The sequence below is a fragment of the Hibiscus syriacus genome, unplaced genomic scaffold, assembly GCF_006381635.1.
Source record: "Hibiscus syriacus cultivar Baekdansim isolate YM2019G1 unplaced genomic scaffold, ASM638163v2 tig00110317_pilon, whole genome shotgun sequence".
In the NCBI taxonomy this organism is placed as follows: Eukaryota; Viridiplantae; Streptophyta; class Magnoliopsida; order Malvales; family Malvaceae; genus Hibiscus; species Hibiscus syriacus.
In genome coordinates this window covers 359124-375195 of record NW_024062676.1, presented here as the reverse complement: position 1 = coordinate 375195, position 16072 = coordinate 359124, and the positions used below count along the sequence as shown (strand labels likewise).

Here is a 16072-nt window from a genome sequence, read left to right as displayed (position 1 = left end):
AATTAGTTTTTGTATTATATATTTATTTGAATTGTGATAAAATTAATTATCAATACGATGACGTATTCTAATTATGTTAATATTGATAATATTTATTTCACACCATAACCAATAGTATTTTTTATATATGTAATTTTTGGTTGATTTCTCAAAATTTTCTTTATATGATCTTATATTTACTGTTGATGCATTTACTTCTTCTCTTTATATGATTCTAAGAGAAACGACTCGATTAGTGTAATTATCTTTTTCAAAATTTCGTTAGATTGTATATTGTATTTGGTTTATCTAATCAAATTAATTATTATTTTAAAAAACAACAAAAATCAATAAATTGGAAATCTTGTCATTGAAGGCCTCAACCTTTGAACCCATATTCACTATCTATAATTTATTGACACGTGTTTTTGGAAACACGCTGGTGAGATTTAACATTATTTATTAATAGTTTATTTAAAAATATTCAAATTTCTAAAATTTATTATTATTATTATTTAGTTTTTTTTTATCATGAACTCCATTAGTCTATTTAATGTCCAGCCTTAGAAGCACATTACCTTGTACTCTTATATTTTGTTAGCATAAAATATGTGTCTTTAAAAAATCATTAATTTCAGTGCTTTTATTTCAAGTAAAATGTAGATTTATTTTAAAATTTTATTTATTATGATAAATAAAATCTTTTATTTTATTAAGATATAACGTTAAGAGCTTATTAAGCTTAAAAAGCTGTAAGGACTAATCAGATTAAAAGACTAGAGTTTAAAAACTTTATAAAAAAATATTAACACCACAATACAGAAATTAAGTGAAGTTGACCTATCTGGCCTGAACTGCTGTAAGACTGATTTAAGTAATGACTATATACTACTTTTCATTTTGCAGTAACTAGCTATTAATTATTTTTGTTATCTCCTACAAGTTATAGCACATATTAAAAAAGACCTGTTTTGTGTTAAAAGTCAGCGATTCTCTCTCTCTCTCTCTCTCCCTCTCCCTCGCTTCGAAAAAGAAAAGAGAAAACAAAACAGTATTGAATTTGTTTTGTTTGTGAAGAAACAGGATTATATCGACCGATCGTTTTCTTTGCTTCTTATAACCAAAACCCCATCTCCTCTATAACCCTCAGAAATTCAAGCATTTGCATGTTTTTTCACGTCTGGGATTAGTTTTGGTGCAAATTAAAGCTCAGAGCAGTGTTTGTTATGAGAGAATCAGTTTCTTTCTTTCTTATATGTTTCTTTATAGATGGAGAACTACCGAGGAGAAGGTGATTTAAACGACATAGTTCGGGCAAGTGGTACTGGTGATCCCTTGAGCTGCGCCACTGGTCAAGGCTCCGACACGGTTCCTACTTCAAGCTGGCAGCAATTCCCCTCCGATCCATTGAATTTTCCATCTTCAGCCACGGAAGGTCATGGATTAAACGCTTTCGGTGACCCTTTCTCCACTATCAGAGATCCACTTCTTCACGAGCTTAGTTCGACATACTTTAGCAGCCCTAATTCAGCTTATCATCATCATCGTATCATCAATACCAGCTCCTCCGCCGTTGATGAAACGTCGAGCTTGCCCGGTTCAACAACAATCGTGGGTCAAAGTAAGATGTTTGAAGAAGATATGCGGAGTCCTTGCAACATATTTTCTCGGATTCAGATCTCCCCGATAAGCTTAAGTAAGCTACCTGTGTCGCCCTGTGATTCGCCGATGATGGCTGCTACTGGTGTTTCCCCGAGGGGAATTAAGGCGCCCGCTGTGCTTCCAAGTGACATGATTAATGCAAAAACCGCCTCAAAAAGTTGCTTGATTGATAACACTGGTCCAGTGCAGATCTCATCTCCGCGGAATCTGGGTATCAAGAGAAGGTTAGGGTAATATTTAATTTTCTAACCTCAACCTTCGTTATTAAACTCTGAACCCCCCACAGTTGGCCACTATATTTTATATTCTTCTTCTCTGTCTCATTAATTGACGCCCATGATGCATGAATCAATAAAATTTAGGGTATTAATGAAAATTTTGAAACTTTGGGTTTTCTTTTTCTTTTTAGTTCATAAGATCATATTGTAAATGTAAGAAAATTAGGTTTTATTATTACTAACTAATCAGATCAACTCTACGTATGCATAAAATTTGTCTGAATTTTATGCATTGAAGTGTATGATTTGTAGGCAAGTTTTGCTGACTTCGAGGTTTATATTAACACTGAAAAATGTTGCAATCCTGACAGGCTTTTAATCAAACCTGGAAAAGTACATAGATAGCTTAAATGGGAACTTAGCTTCCTTATCGTTAATATGGAATACTTACTTTTCTTCCTTAAGCCACCTGAAATATCATGGATGATGAGTTTACTGCTATTTTTCTTAAAACATTAGTAGGCAAGTTTTATCATTTGTAAAAAGATGAAGTTTCAAATAACTAATGTAAATTGTTGTGGATATATATATATATATATATATATACAGAAAGAGCCAGGTTAAGAAGGTGGTTTGTATTCCAGCACCAGCAGCTGCAAACAGCAGATCTAGCGGAGAAGTAGTTCCTTCTGATCTGTGGCATGGAGAAAATATGGCAGAAACCCATCAAAGGTTCCCCTTATCCAAGGTACATATATATACATTATGTTAGTGAACATTATATTACTACTAGTTAGTTATGTTTTATCATTGACAAGATGAGAAGCCAATAAGTCTGGGAAACTAAAGCTGCAGCTGCAGTAGCTATCTGCATTTCTGAGATGACAAGTTGCAGAAATCATGTTTCTTGGTTTCTTTGTTGTATTTCTTGATAATAATTACAATCGAGCATGCCGAGCCGAGTTTCCCCTCTCGGTGTATAGCACAGTTCATCGATCGCCAATGCTTTTCCTAATATATGCAAACATAAATAACCAATGTTTTCTCTTCTTCTTGTTTCACTTCATGTTACTTAGTACTACATGTTTACAGGAAAGATATTATATTTCATATGTGCATTTCATCCGGCCTATTTGCAATAATTGATCCTTTTGTAAACTGTATATTTCCAGGGATACTACAGATGCAGCAGTTCCAAAGGCTGTTCTGCAAGGAAGCAAGTGGAGCGAAGCCGAACTGATCCCAACATGCTTGTAATCACCTACACATCCGAGCACAATCATCCATGGCCGACTCAAAGGAATGCTCTAGCGGATCAACAAGATCTCAGCCATCCAAACCAATAACGCTTCTTCTGCTTCCAAGATAAACCCCAAGAAGAAGAGGTTAAGAGAGCAGCAACGATGCATTGTCTCCCACTAATGCAGCGGCTTTCGGCTCAACCCCAAGTGCATCAGCTAAAGAAGAGAGCGAGGACATGGAGAAGCAGCTGGAACCAGACGATTTTGAATTTGGCGTCAAGAATAACCCCTCAAACCTATATACCACCAGCATCAATGCCAACAGACTTCCAGCAAGCGGAGGATTTCTTGCTGAATTGGATGAGATAGAGACAGACCCTCTTCACCTATTGTTTCCACAAGGATTCAGTGGTACTGATCAAGATGAGCAGAAAGAAACGAAAACAATGGATCCTTTTGGTCCGTTCGATTGGCCAGGGAACAACAATGCTTCTTTCTAAAACAAAACCCCAAAAGGGTTTATAAGAATATCTTGAGTTTGAAGCTAACACAATACATAGAATAGTGATTCAGAGTTGGCCTAATTCAGATTCAAGGTCATGCTATAAACCCTTGTTTTACCATGCAGTTGGCTTAATTATTATTATTTTTTGGGGGGTCGGGGGGGGGGGGTTTCATATTTTGATTGTTATTTACCAGAATAGTACGGGGATTAGGTGGATGAGTGGAGTCCCACATTCCTTTTGGATGGGACAGAAAGCTGAGGAACAGAAGGTTTGAATAGTGCAAACAAGTACGTGCCATGAGACATGACTGGAAAACTCGGGCAGCAGTGGTGAAGAAAAAAACCATTTGAAAAGCTTGAATTTTCTTGTCAAATCTGATTGTCTAGGGATATGTGCGAGGAGATTAAAGACACAAAGCTTTGGCCTTGGTTCCCCTGCTTTCTGTTTGCTTTATTATCCATCCAAATTATTTCTTTAGCATTAGTATTTGGAAATTTGAACCGTTTGGGATTGGGAGTCTTTCTATATTTTTCTTTTTCTTTCTCTACTTTGCCTCATATATTATTTATTTCATTTTTATTGTCCTATATGTGTCAGATGTGAATGAATTCAGCTTCTCCTTTTTATGCTTGTTTTAGATAATAATAAAAAATCAAAAGATAAAATTGAAATGTTAATCGATGTTTCTGACATAATAAACAAGTAGACGAACCATGTGATGTGCATTTAATAAAATATTTGTTTATCTGGAACTACAGGCATGGAGATTGTTTCAGAAAAGGCGGATTAATATACGGTTAATATATGGTGTTATCGGATACATGAAAAGATATTTAATAAAATCGGTTTAACGCTACTGGAAATGTTGACTAATAATAATATAGTAGGTCAAAGTCATGAAGAAATATTAAAAAATTATGCAACCGGCAAACTTAACTTGTCGGTTTGTGTCGATCTAAATTAAAAATGTGTCGATCCAAAACGATATAACAGGTAAAACTATGACAAAATCGGTATTGAAATGATAAAACCGGTAAAGCGCTACCGGATACATTTAAAGTGTCGGTACTTTAATATAAGGATCGACACTTCGTGAATTTAAAAGAGAAGCAGTTTTAAATCCTATAAAGTGTCGATACTTTTAAAAAATATATCGATCCAAAACGATATACCAGGTAAAAATATGATAAAACCGGTATTAAAATGATAAAACCGGTAAAACGTTACCGGATATATTGAAAGTGTCGATACTTTATATAAGGATCGACACTTTGTGAATTTAAAAGAGAAGCAGTTTTAGCGCCTATAATGTGTCGATACTTTAAAAAATATATCGATCCACAACGATATAACAGGTGAAAATATGATAAAACCGGTATCAAAATGATAAAACCGGTAAAACGATATCGGATATATTGAAAGTGTCGATACTTTCGTAAGTACGTGTAATAAATTATCGACACTTTTAAAGAAATAGGTAATTATTCTTTCGAAAGTATCAACACCTGACATAAAAGTATCGACACTTTTGTATTTGTATCGATTAAATATAAATAACATATCCGATGAAAATATAAAGGCCATATCTAAATATCCTCTGAAAATCGATAGAACGGACGAGTTTTTGAAATCGAAGCGTAATTGTTGCTGCATTTCAGAAGGCGTTTCTAAAACGATGTTTGTTTGTTTGTTGATGCAGTCGAATCGAAAAGTATGTTGTCGAAACCCTAGTTTTTTATTATTACAGTAATCACGAATAGGGTTTTTATGTGTTGTTTGAGGTTTTGGAGTAAAGAAGCATTTGAGACCGATTGCAGGTAGAAAGTGATATTGAAGGTAAAATATAAATGTCGATACTTTTATTAAATATTATAGGTAGAAAATGATATTATAGGTTGTATAAATGTGTCGAAACATTTTGTAGTGGCTATTCAAATTCTTTTGAAGAAAACCGTTTACCACAAGTAGTTATCTATATTGTATATTGAATAAAGTGTATGTAACAAAATAATTTGATTTGCGTAAATTGATATATGAAGGAAAAATGGAGTCAATGGGTTGGAAAATTGTTGGTCGCGCATATGACTTTGAAATTGAGGTCGAGACTCGAAAGCAACCAAAGGGTGGATATATGTACTTCTAGTAAGTATCAATGTCTTTTTGTTATTATTGTTGAAATGGTAATTGGATTAAAGTATCGATAAACTTTAAATTGATTACAAATTTTAAATGTTGACAGTATGGCCGAATGCAAAAGGATGAAGGAAGATGGCACACAGAGCGGTTCAGTATGTAAAATGAAATTGACATTGAGTAGTATTTAGTGTTAATGTATTGATTAAGAAACGTTTATGTTTAATATTAGGTGACAAAAGATGTGAGGTCCAAATGTAATTCAATGAGTGATGCTGAAAAGGAACCTTACATAACACAGTCAAGGAATGATAGTAAAGAATACAAAGAACGGATAAAAGCACATGAAAATAAGGTATTCATTAAACTTGTAAATACGTTGATACAAAATATATAAGAACTATAACATTATATATTGTTAAAAAATGTATGAAGTGTTGACAAGATGCATCATTAAAAGGGTGAATTCATTAATTAAACACCTTAAGGAGAAGGGTCAGTTGAATGTGCTGGGAGAAATAGGTTTTGGATCGTTGGTAGGAGTAAGGGATTGACCTATTCGGAGGGAATTGTGTCGATCCTTGATGGCGCAATTTGATGTCAGACAATGTATTGCTAAGTATGGTGATTTTTCATTTCCTCTCGGGATCCCATGTGTTGCAGCCGTATTGGGGGTAGGAAATGAAGGCAAAAGTGTTGTAGAAGTCTGTAAGAGTAAGGACTGGAAAGCACTTGCCTCCAAATATAGTTTGAAGCAGAAGGTGACATATGCTGAAATTGAAGAGGAAATAAAAAGTGGATCTTACGTTGGGGATGAGCTGAAGGCCAGAGTTCTATTATACCTTATCGGTATCTTTCTTTGTCCAACGGGTCATACGTCAACGAACAAGAAACATATGAAGCTCATTTGCGATGAAGGCTTGAAGGGTGAATTCAATTGGGCTGAATATATCCATTCAAGATTGACTGAATCAATAATCACCTTTAAAAATGACAGCCAGAGATACCTCAAAGGGTGCATAGCAATCTTAGAGGTAAATGAGTTGAAGAACTTTTTTGTGTTTTTATATAAAAATAAAATTTTATTATAAATGCAGGTTGCACTGTTCGATTTTTGGTCGGGCTGTGAGGCAGTGCCGGCTTATGAAAGAACCGGAGTGGCACACATCCTTGCATGGGGGAAGGAAGAGGTGGTTAGAGTGATGGTGAAGTTGAAGTTGGATAGAGCGAAGAAGCAAGAAAGGGTAATAAATGTAATTAAATAATATTAAGAATATAATCAATGTCTTAATATTGTAATTTAATTTTGAAGGTTATTGGCAAGGATGTAGAGGAGGCAGAGGAGAAGAAAGGAGAGATGGTTGTATTGGGGGATGACGGTGAGTAGGACGACGGTGAGGGAAAACATAGTAACTTCGACATTTTGATGTCTGAATTGGCTGATATCAAAAAAATCCAATTTGATATCATGTAAAGACAATCAAGAGTCGAAGAGAAACTTGATAGAGTCGAAGAGAAACTTGAGAGAGTCTAAGATACACTTGAGAGGCATAAGGGGGTAGTGGAAGGAAAAATAGATGGAGTGGTGAAAGAAGTAGAGGTGTTGAGGGGTGAAGTGGTGAAAGAAGTTGGGGTGTTAAGGGGTGATATTAAGATGGTGACGGGTGAAAAATTTGAGGGAGTGGTGAAGGAGGTTGTGGAATTGAGGAGTAAACTTACGGGGGTGAAGGGAGTGGTTGATAAATACTTGGATGAAAGAGATCAATTGAAGGGTGAAATAAAAGAGATGAAGAGCTATGTAGAAAAAAAATACGATGAACTGAAAAAATATGAAGTGGAGGAAGAAGAAGAGATGGAAGAAATGAGGAGGAAGGAATTCGATGTCATTTATACACCGGAGAGTGTTATAGCAGCAGATTTGGATTCAGAATGTCTTGCACCCCAGAAGAAGAAACATAAGGTAAGTTGAATAAAAGAAAACTTAATTTGATTTTTATTATGTTGTTGTGAAAAAAATTTGTATGCAAAATTGTAGGTTGAAAAAGCGGATATTCCAAGCGGAATTGATGACATCGAAGCTGCAATTTGTGATTATTTATGGAATAGTGAGTTAGAATCGGAGTAAGTGAAATATATTGCTTTGTGAGTTATATTTAAATATTTCATGACAACATATTAATCCTAATGATTCATACAGATATTCTGTAATCTCAATGGGAAATCAATTCGCTAGTGTATACGACGTTGCAACGTTGAAGCCTACGGAATGGGTTGGCGGTGTGGTAAGTAGAAAGTATAAAATGTTAAAACTTATTGAATATGTTCTGATTGTGCAATTAATTTTGTTAGGTTATTGATTTTCTCGCCTGGACAGTATGCTACGATTCTCAGAAGTCACTCCGGAGGATTGGCTACCTTCCATACCACTTAGCGGTGAGTTAAATTAATAAATGGAGATAAGTAGTGTTATAGACGGTAAATTAATAATGTTTGTTGTGTAATTGCAGCAGCAGGCGTTGGATGCCAACAACAAAGAAAGTGTTGAGAGTATTGCTACCTTCTGGGGTCTCATATTGAATAACTATGTGAAATTCACCAACTGTGAGAAGGTAAGACACTATACCAATTGCAAATGATGTTTTCGGATATAGAATGTTGAATTTTGTCAAATTGGGTGTGAAATTTGTTGCAGATTATGATCACAATAAACTACCATAATTCACATTGGTATCTGTTGGTGTTGGATATGGTAGATCGTGTTGCAACAATATATGATAGTATATTTACAACTGAAGCAACTAAACAGAGAGTGAAGGATGCTAAGAGATTGGTATGTATGTATGTATGGAAGGACATTATGTAAATTATAATGCATAATATTTTTGGATCATAACTTCTTCTATTTTAATGCAGATTAAAATATTAGATTTTTATAATAAGAAACGCATTTGAGTTGAATCCTGTGGATCTCTAGGAAAGTATCCCTTGAAAAATTTCAAATTTGTGGAGCATAAGAAGGATAAGCAATTGAATGGGTATGAGATGTTGTCACAAATAGAAAGCTTAATTTATGCAGTATTCATCATAATTGACATGTGTGGTTTTCAAATTTTGTAACAGACATGATTGCGGCATGTATGTGATGATGTGGATGGAATCGATCGGTTCTACAGGGGCAACTGGTGATTTTGTAAGTGGAAAGAAAAATTCGTTTGTGGTAAAATTGTTAAAAGTCGTAGATTGAATGCTGTAGTTTACAATACTTAACGTTCTGACAATTTGAATATAGGTTGTTGGAGAGTGGGATCGATCGTGAATATTAAACGATCTCGTAAGCCACACTCAAAATCAACGAAAACAGGAGATAACAAAAGCTGCCATGATACATAAGAATAACAAAAGGATGCAATGATGTAAATGTAGGGTTAATTTTCTATAAGATTTATAATTTTGTATACGATTTATAATTTTTTATGTGAATATAATTATGAATGAGATGAGAAAAGTTAGGAGTATGTTGTTGTACATGTTTCTTATACACATTAAGGGTCATGTTGATACTTACGATATATGGAGATTGTTGTCTGTATTATACCAAATGTCATCATAATTGTCATCATGTGCGAGAATGAATGGCCATTCCATATATATTGAGGGTATGTACAATAACTACAAAATTCACTTTAAAGTAAAAGGCAAATTTACAATATGGCAAACAGGGTGCAACTATAAAGTGTCGATCCATATATAAAAAGTGTCGATCCCATAAACATCGAAACCCAAAAGTATAATGTAATAGGTAATTTTTCAATCTAATCGGTACAAGTATACCAGTTTTATGAGAGAATAGGTCTAAATAATGTATCGACACTTTTGTAGTTTGTGTCGATATTTTTGGTCCATAATGAATGGCAAACAGGGTGCAACAATAAAGTGTCGATCCATATATAAAAAGTGTCGATCCGATAAACATCGAAACCCATAAGTATAATGTAATAGGTAATTTTTCAATCTAACCGGTACAAGTATACCGGTTTATGAGAGAATATGTCTAAATAATGTATCGATACTTTTGTAGTCTGTGTCGATATTTTTGGTTCAGAATGAATGGCAAACAGGGTGCAACAATAAAATGTCGATCAATATATAAAAAGTGTCGATCCCATAAACATCGAAACCCATAAGTATAATGTAATAGGTAATTTTTCAATCTAACAGGTACAAGTATACCGGTTTTATGAGAGAATATGTCTAAATAATGTGTCGATATTTTTGGTCCAGAATGAATGGCAAACAGGGTGTAACCATAAAGTGTCGATCCATGTATAAAAAGTATCGATCCCATAATAGGTAGCGCTTATATAATATAATAGGTAGCGTTTATATAATGTAATAGGTAGTGCTTATATTGTAAAGTATCTATCATTTTTATAAAAGTGTCCATACTTTTTTCACTGTGAAAAACATTAATTTAAGGTTATCTTTTGAGTGAGTTTTAAGATATTAATTTAGTAATTATAGGCGTCTAATGATTTATTTTTTACGTTACGATATATATTATTATTAAATTAAAAACAATAAACATATATATTATTATCTTTGGTTAATATTGTTAAATTTAAATTCTAAATAATATTTTATAAAATATCAAAACAATCAAATAATTTTTTGTGCAAATGAAATTATTAAATTAATATTGTAGGTGGAAAACATGAAACACTATTAAAAAAAATTGAAATATAAATTACATAACTTTAAAAAAAGTATTGATCATTTTTATAAAAAGTATGGATACTTTCAATATAATAGGTAAAAATATGATGTAATAGGTAGCGCTTATATAATGTAATAGGTAGCGTTTATATAATGTAATAGGTAGTGCTTATATTGTAAAATATATATCCTTTTTATAAAAGTGTCCATATTTTTTTCACTGTGGAAAACATTAATTTAAGGTTATCTTTTGAGTGAGTTCTAAGATATTAATTTAGTAATTATAGGCGTCTAATGATTTATTTTTTACGTTACGATATATATTATTATTAAATTAAAAACAATAAACATATATATTATTATCTTTGGTTAATATTGTTACATTTAAATTCTAAATAATATTTTATAAAATATCAAAACAATCAAATAATTTTTTGTGCAAATGAAATTATTAAATTAATATTGTAGGTGGAAAACATGAAACACTATTAAAAAAAATTGAAACATAAATTACATAACTTTAAAAAAAGTATCGATCCTTTTTATAAAAAATATGGATACTTTCAATATAATAGGTAAAAATATGATGTAATAGGTAGCGCTTATATAATGTAATAGGTAGCGTCTATATAATGTAATAGGTAGTGCTTATATTGTAAAGTATATATCATTTTTATAAAAGTGTTCATACTTTTTTCACTGTGGAAAACATTAATTTAAGGTTATCTTTTGAGTGAGTTTTAAGATATTAATTTAGTAATTATAGGCGTCTAATGATTTATTTTTTACGTTACGATATATATTATTATTAAATTAAAAACAATAAACATATATATTATTATCTTTGGTTAATATTGTTAAATTTAAATTCTAAATAATATTTTATAAAATATCAAAACAATCAAATAATTTTTTGTGCAAATGAAATTATTAAATTAATATTGTAGGTGGAAAACATGAAACACTATTAAAAAAATTGAAACATAAATTACATAACTTTAAAAAAAGTATCGATCCTTTTTATAAAAAGTATGGATACTTTCAATAGAATAGGTAAAAATATGATGTAATAGGTAGCGCTTATATAATATAATAGGTAGCGTTTATATAATGTAATAGGTAATGCTTATATTGTAAAGTATATATCCTTTTTATAAAAGTGTCCATATTTTTTTCACTGTGGAAAACATTAATTTAAGGTTATCTTTTGAGTGAGTTTTAAGATATTAATTTAGTAATTATAGGCGTCTAATGATTTATTTTTTACGTTACGATATATATTATTATTAAATTAAAAACAATAACCATATATATTTCATATTTATTATTATCTTTGGTTAATATTGTTAAATTTAAATTCTAAATATTATTTTATAAAATATCAAAACAATCAAATAATTTTTGTGCAAATGAAGTTATTAAATTAATATTGTAGGTGGAAAACATAAAACACTATTAAAAAAAAATTGAAACATAAATTACATAACTTTAAAAAAAGTATTGATCATTTTTATAAAAAGTATGGACACTTTCAATATAATAGGTAAAAATATGATGTAATAGGTAGCACTTATATAATGTAATAGGTAGCGTTTATATAATATAATAGGTAGTGTTTATATTGTAAAATATCTATCATTTTTATAAAAGTGTCCATACTTTTTTCACCGTAGAAAACGTTAATTTAAGGTTATCTTTTGAGTGAGTTTTAAGATATTAATTTAGTAATTATAGGTGTCTAATGATTTATTTTTTACGTTACGGTATATATTATTATTAAATTAAAAACAATAAACATATTTATTACATATTTATTATTATCTTTGGTTAATATTGTTAAATTTAAATTCTAAATAATATTTTATAAAATATCAAAACAATTAAATAATTTTTTGTGTAAATGAAATTATTAAATTAATATTGTAGGTAGAAAACATGAAACACTATTAAAAAAAATTGAAACATAAATTACATAACTTTAAAAAAAGTATCGATCCTTTTTATAAAAAGGATCGATACTTTACAATATATCAGGTAAAAATATGATGTAATAGGTAGCGCTTATATAATGTAATAGGTAGCATTATATTTGCATTTGTATATTATTAAATACGAAATTACCAAGATGGTCAAATACACACCATGCCACTATGTTATCCTAAGCCGTTGTTTACGTTGAAATATAATTTTAAAAAACTTCGCTACCTAATTAATTTCTTCTGTAATTTCCAAATCAAGTTACAAATTGGGAGAGGTGGAATTACATGACTGATGCTTGGATTCAAGATACCAACAATTAAAAAATGAATTAATTAATCAACTAAACAAGTGAGGGAAAATATTTATTAAATAACGCTGGTCAGAGTTTTTCTTTTCTTTTCAAATAATAATATATTTTAATGTGTTGGAGAAGGCAGTAAGACGATACGATATCTTTTAAGAAGACGATCGGTTTACTCATCATCTTCTACATGAATGAAGATTAAAAAATATCGTATTATACAACAATCATCCGAAAAAGCGTCATATTGTTTAATCATCTTCTTTAGTCAATGTAAAACCTATTTTATTTCAAAAAAAAATCTAAAAGAGATATTTTGTGAAAAAAAATTTGGGTGATTTTGCCCTAAAAAAACCTTAACCACTGTTTCCTTATATCATTGGCATAAAAGCATGATAAATTCAATTTAAACAGTCTTCGTTACTTAGGGCAAATTCATTTCCCCCAATATTTAATCCTATTATTTGTTCATTTATTTTATTCCTGCAAAATATATACACATGCTTTTTACAATAAAATTTAAAAGTATTGCACGCGGAACTTCTTATAAAATATAAATATTAAAAAATAATTTAGAATCTAAATCATTTATTATAATACACGTTAAATTTGTCATGTTCATACGATTAGGGTTATAAATGAGTTGAGTTGAACTCAAGAATTATTGAGTTGAACTCGACTCAAAAATTTTAAATTAGGCTAATGCTTGCGAATTTAAAATTTTTAAATTAGACTTGAATTCAAAATAAAAATTGAAGCTCGACTCGGCTCGTGACTAATATAAAACTTTTAAGCTCGACTCGAAATAAAAAAATTGAAGCTCAAACTCAAGCTCGAACCTAAATATTAAATACATGAAAGTCTTATATTGTATTAAAATAACACATTGATATTAATATTATTAATAATTCAAATTTAAAAATAAAAAATAATATGTTATTTTTTCGAGTTGCTCACGAGCTTATCTAATCGAGTATCAATTTTTCGTTTGGACTTGTTAAGAACTCGAGTCGAGTTCGAGCTCATTCGACTCTAGTGTTGCCTGAGCTTTAACTGAATGGATTTCGAGTAGCTCGCGATGTCTCGTCTCATTTACAACTACACATGACGAGTTTCATAAAATATATTTAAAAGATAAAACTTGCCATGTAGGCTGGACGCAAATTATATAGAACTCATCATTTTTTACGAAAAAATTTAATTATTTATTATATTTTATAGAACTCATCATCATCTTCATACGACGAGTTTCAAATATACTATAATAAATAACTTAGATCTTAAATTAATTTTCTAACGTACGCATTTCCTAAAAAAATCATTTGGATTATTTAGTCAACAAAATCCGGTTTTTGAAGCCCCAATTTGATTCAGTTGGCCATTTGGTTGGGTTAACATGGAGAAAAGATGGATCATTTTTTGTTGTTTCTTCTGCTTGAAAAGACGCGATAGCACCTTTTAAGATGAAAGGCCTTGTATTCAAGCAGTTAGAGGGGTTGGGGTTTTGGCCCATAAAACAACAAACGCCTTTGTTTTCAAGGGTACAACCCCCAACTAGGTCATGAAACAAGTCTACATCTTCTCGTATCAATTATTAATTTTATTAGTCGATCAATAATATTTTTATTAATAAATCATCTTATTAAATGTGATATTATAATGAACATGAGAAATCAAGGACGGATGTAAAATTTTATATTAAGAAAATAAACTTTTAGAAAGTGACAACCATGTAAAACTTTATGGGCCAAAAGTAGATTTTTAATTAAAAATATATTAAAAAATTTAAACTATATGATAATTTAAAATTTTTAAGGGACGACTATCTCACTATCTATCCCTATGTGGAGCATTCATGATTTACATAGCCATACACTCCCCCACACTCGTCTTATTAGACTTGATGACTATACAAGCCTTCCTTCATGCTCAAATTAAGAAGACTATACAAGCCTTCCTTCATGCTCAAATTAAGAAGACTATACAAGCCTTCCTTCATGCCCAAATTAATTTTTTTTATTTCGCTTAAAATATATCCTCAAATTAATTATCATGTATAAAAATCTTGTTCTGTCAACTTTACCATTATTTCACATTGACAAAGTGATGTATAACTACATACATGATCTATACGTCAAAATGATGTATAACTACATACATGATCGATACGTGGTCCTCACATGCAGCAAACTTGTCCCACGGGACTTCCTTCATGCCCCAATTGGGGGCTCTCATTCTCATCGCATGAGTACAAGGACATTTGAAGACCTTAAGCTCTTTTTCCACTCTCCATCCACAGATTTACACGAGACTCGAGTGGAACCTTGACGTTTCAAATTTTTAAAAAATAACCATACCTTTGGAAATTTATTTATTTTAACTACTTTTTTTTTATACAAAAAAATCATTAATACTTATACACGCGTAAAATATGAGATTGAAATCGTTTTTTAAAAGTGAAAAAATGGAAATATTTATACAAAATTTAAACTCATCAATATTTTTTATAAAACTATATTGAAAAACTATTACTTTTAAAAAAATAACAAATAGTTTAAGGAATTAAAACCATTTTTCGAAATATAAAAATATTGAAAGAAATAAACGATCATTTCAAAACTTTACATCTTTAAAAAATATATACTGAAGTCGTCAACACCCGTCTTGTGTCTTTTAAGGTGCATGTATTCTGTCTCCTTTCTTCCCTAATTATGTAAGCATATTCATATGCTATGCTACAATAATTCAAGCATCACCTTTGCATTTATTATCTAATTAAAATCTTTTTCCTTTTTTCTTTCTTTCTCTAAATATGTAAGCATATTCATATGCCATTCTACAATAATTCAAGCATCAGCTTTGTAATGTCTTAAACCAGTATTCTTTATATATATTACATAAATACTTTACACTTAAAATGTGTTAATGATATTTACAAGTTAGTCGATTAAACTTGTCATAAATTAGTGAGGAACATCTTTTCAATTTTAATTGATAATAAATTTTTTATTCGATTCACATAATTATTTATCAATACAAAAAGTAAAAGTTATATATAATAAATATTGAAGATCTTCAAATTTCATAAAATAATTTATAGAAACCGATTTAATTTTTAAGTACAATGATTATATTTAAAAATGATTGATTTCGTGGCTAAATGAAGACATGATTGAATGGAACTGTGAAGATGCAGTAGCACTAAGTAACAATGATACAGTTGTTGATTAATTATTTGGAAGATAATGTGTCCAAGAAAAGCAAAGCAAAGCAGGATATAACCTAATCCGACCACTAGCACCATTACTTTTTTATTAAAGGATACAGTACACTAGAGGT

The 16072-nt window shown here is 30.6% G+C and overlaps 1 pseudogene; it reads left to right on the top strand.

The window, feature by feature from the left end:
• The first annotated feature begins 1236 nt into the window (after positions 1-1236).
• Positions 1237-4002, top strand: LOC120117001 (annotated as a pseudogene).
• Positions 4003-16072: the final 12070 nt, after the last annotated feature.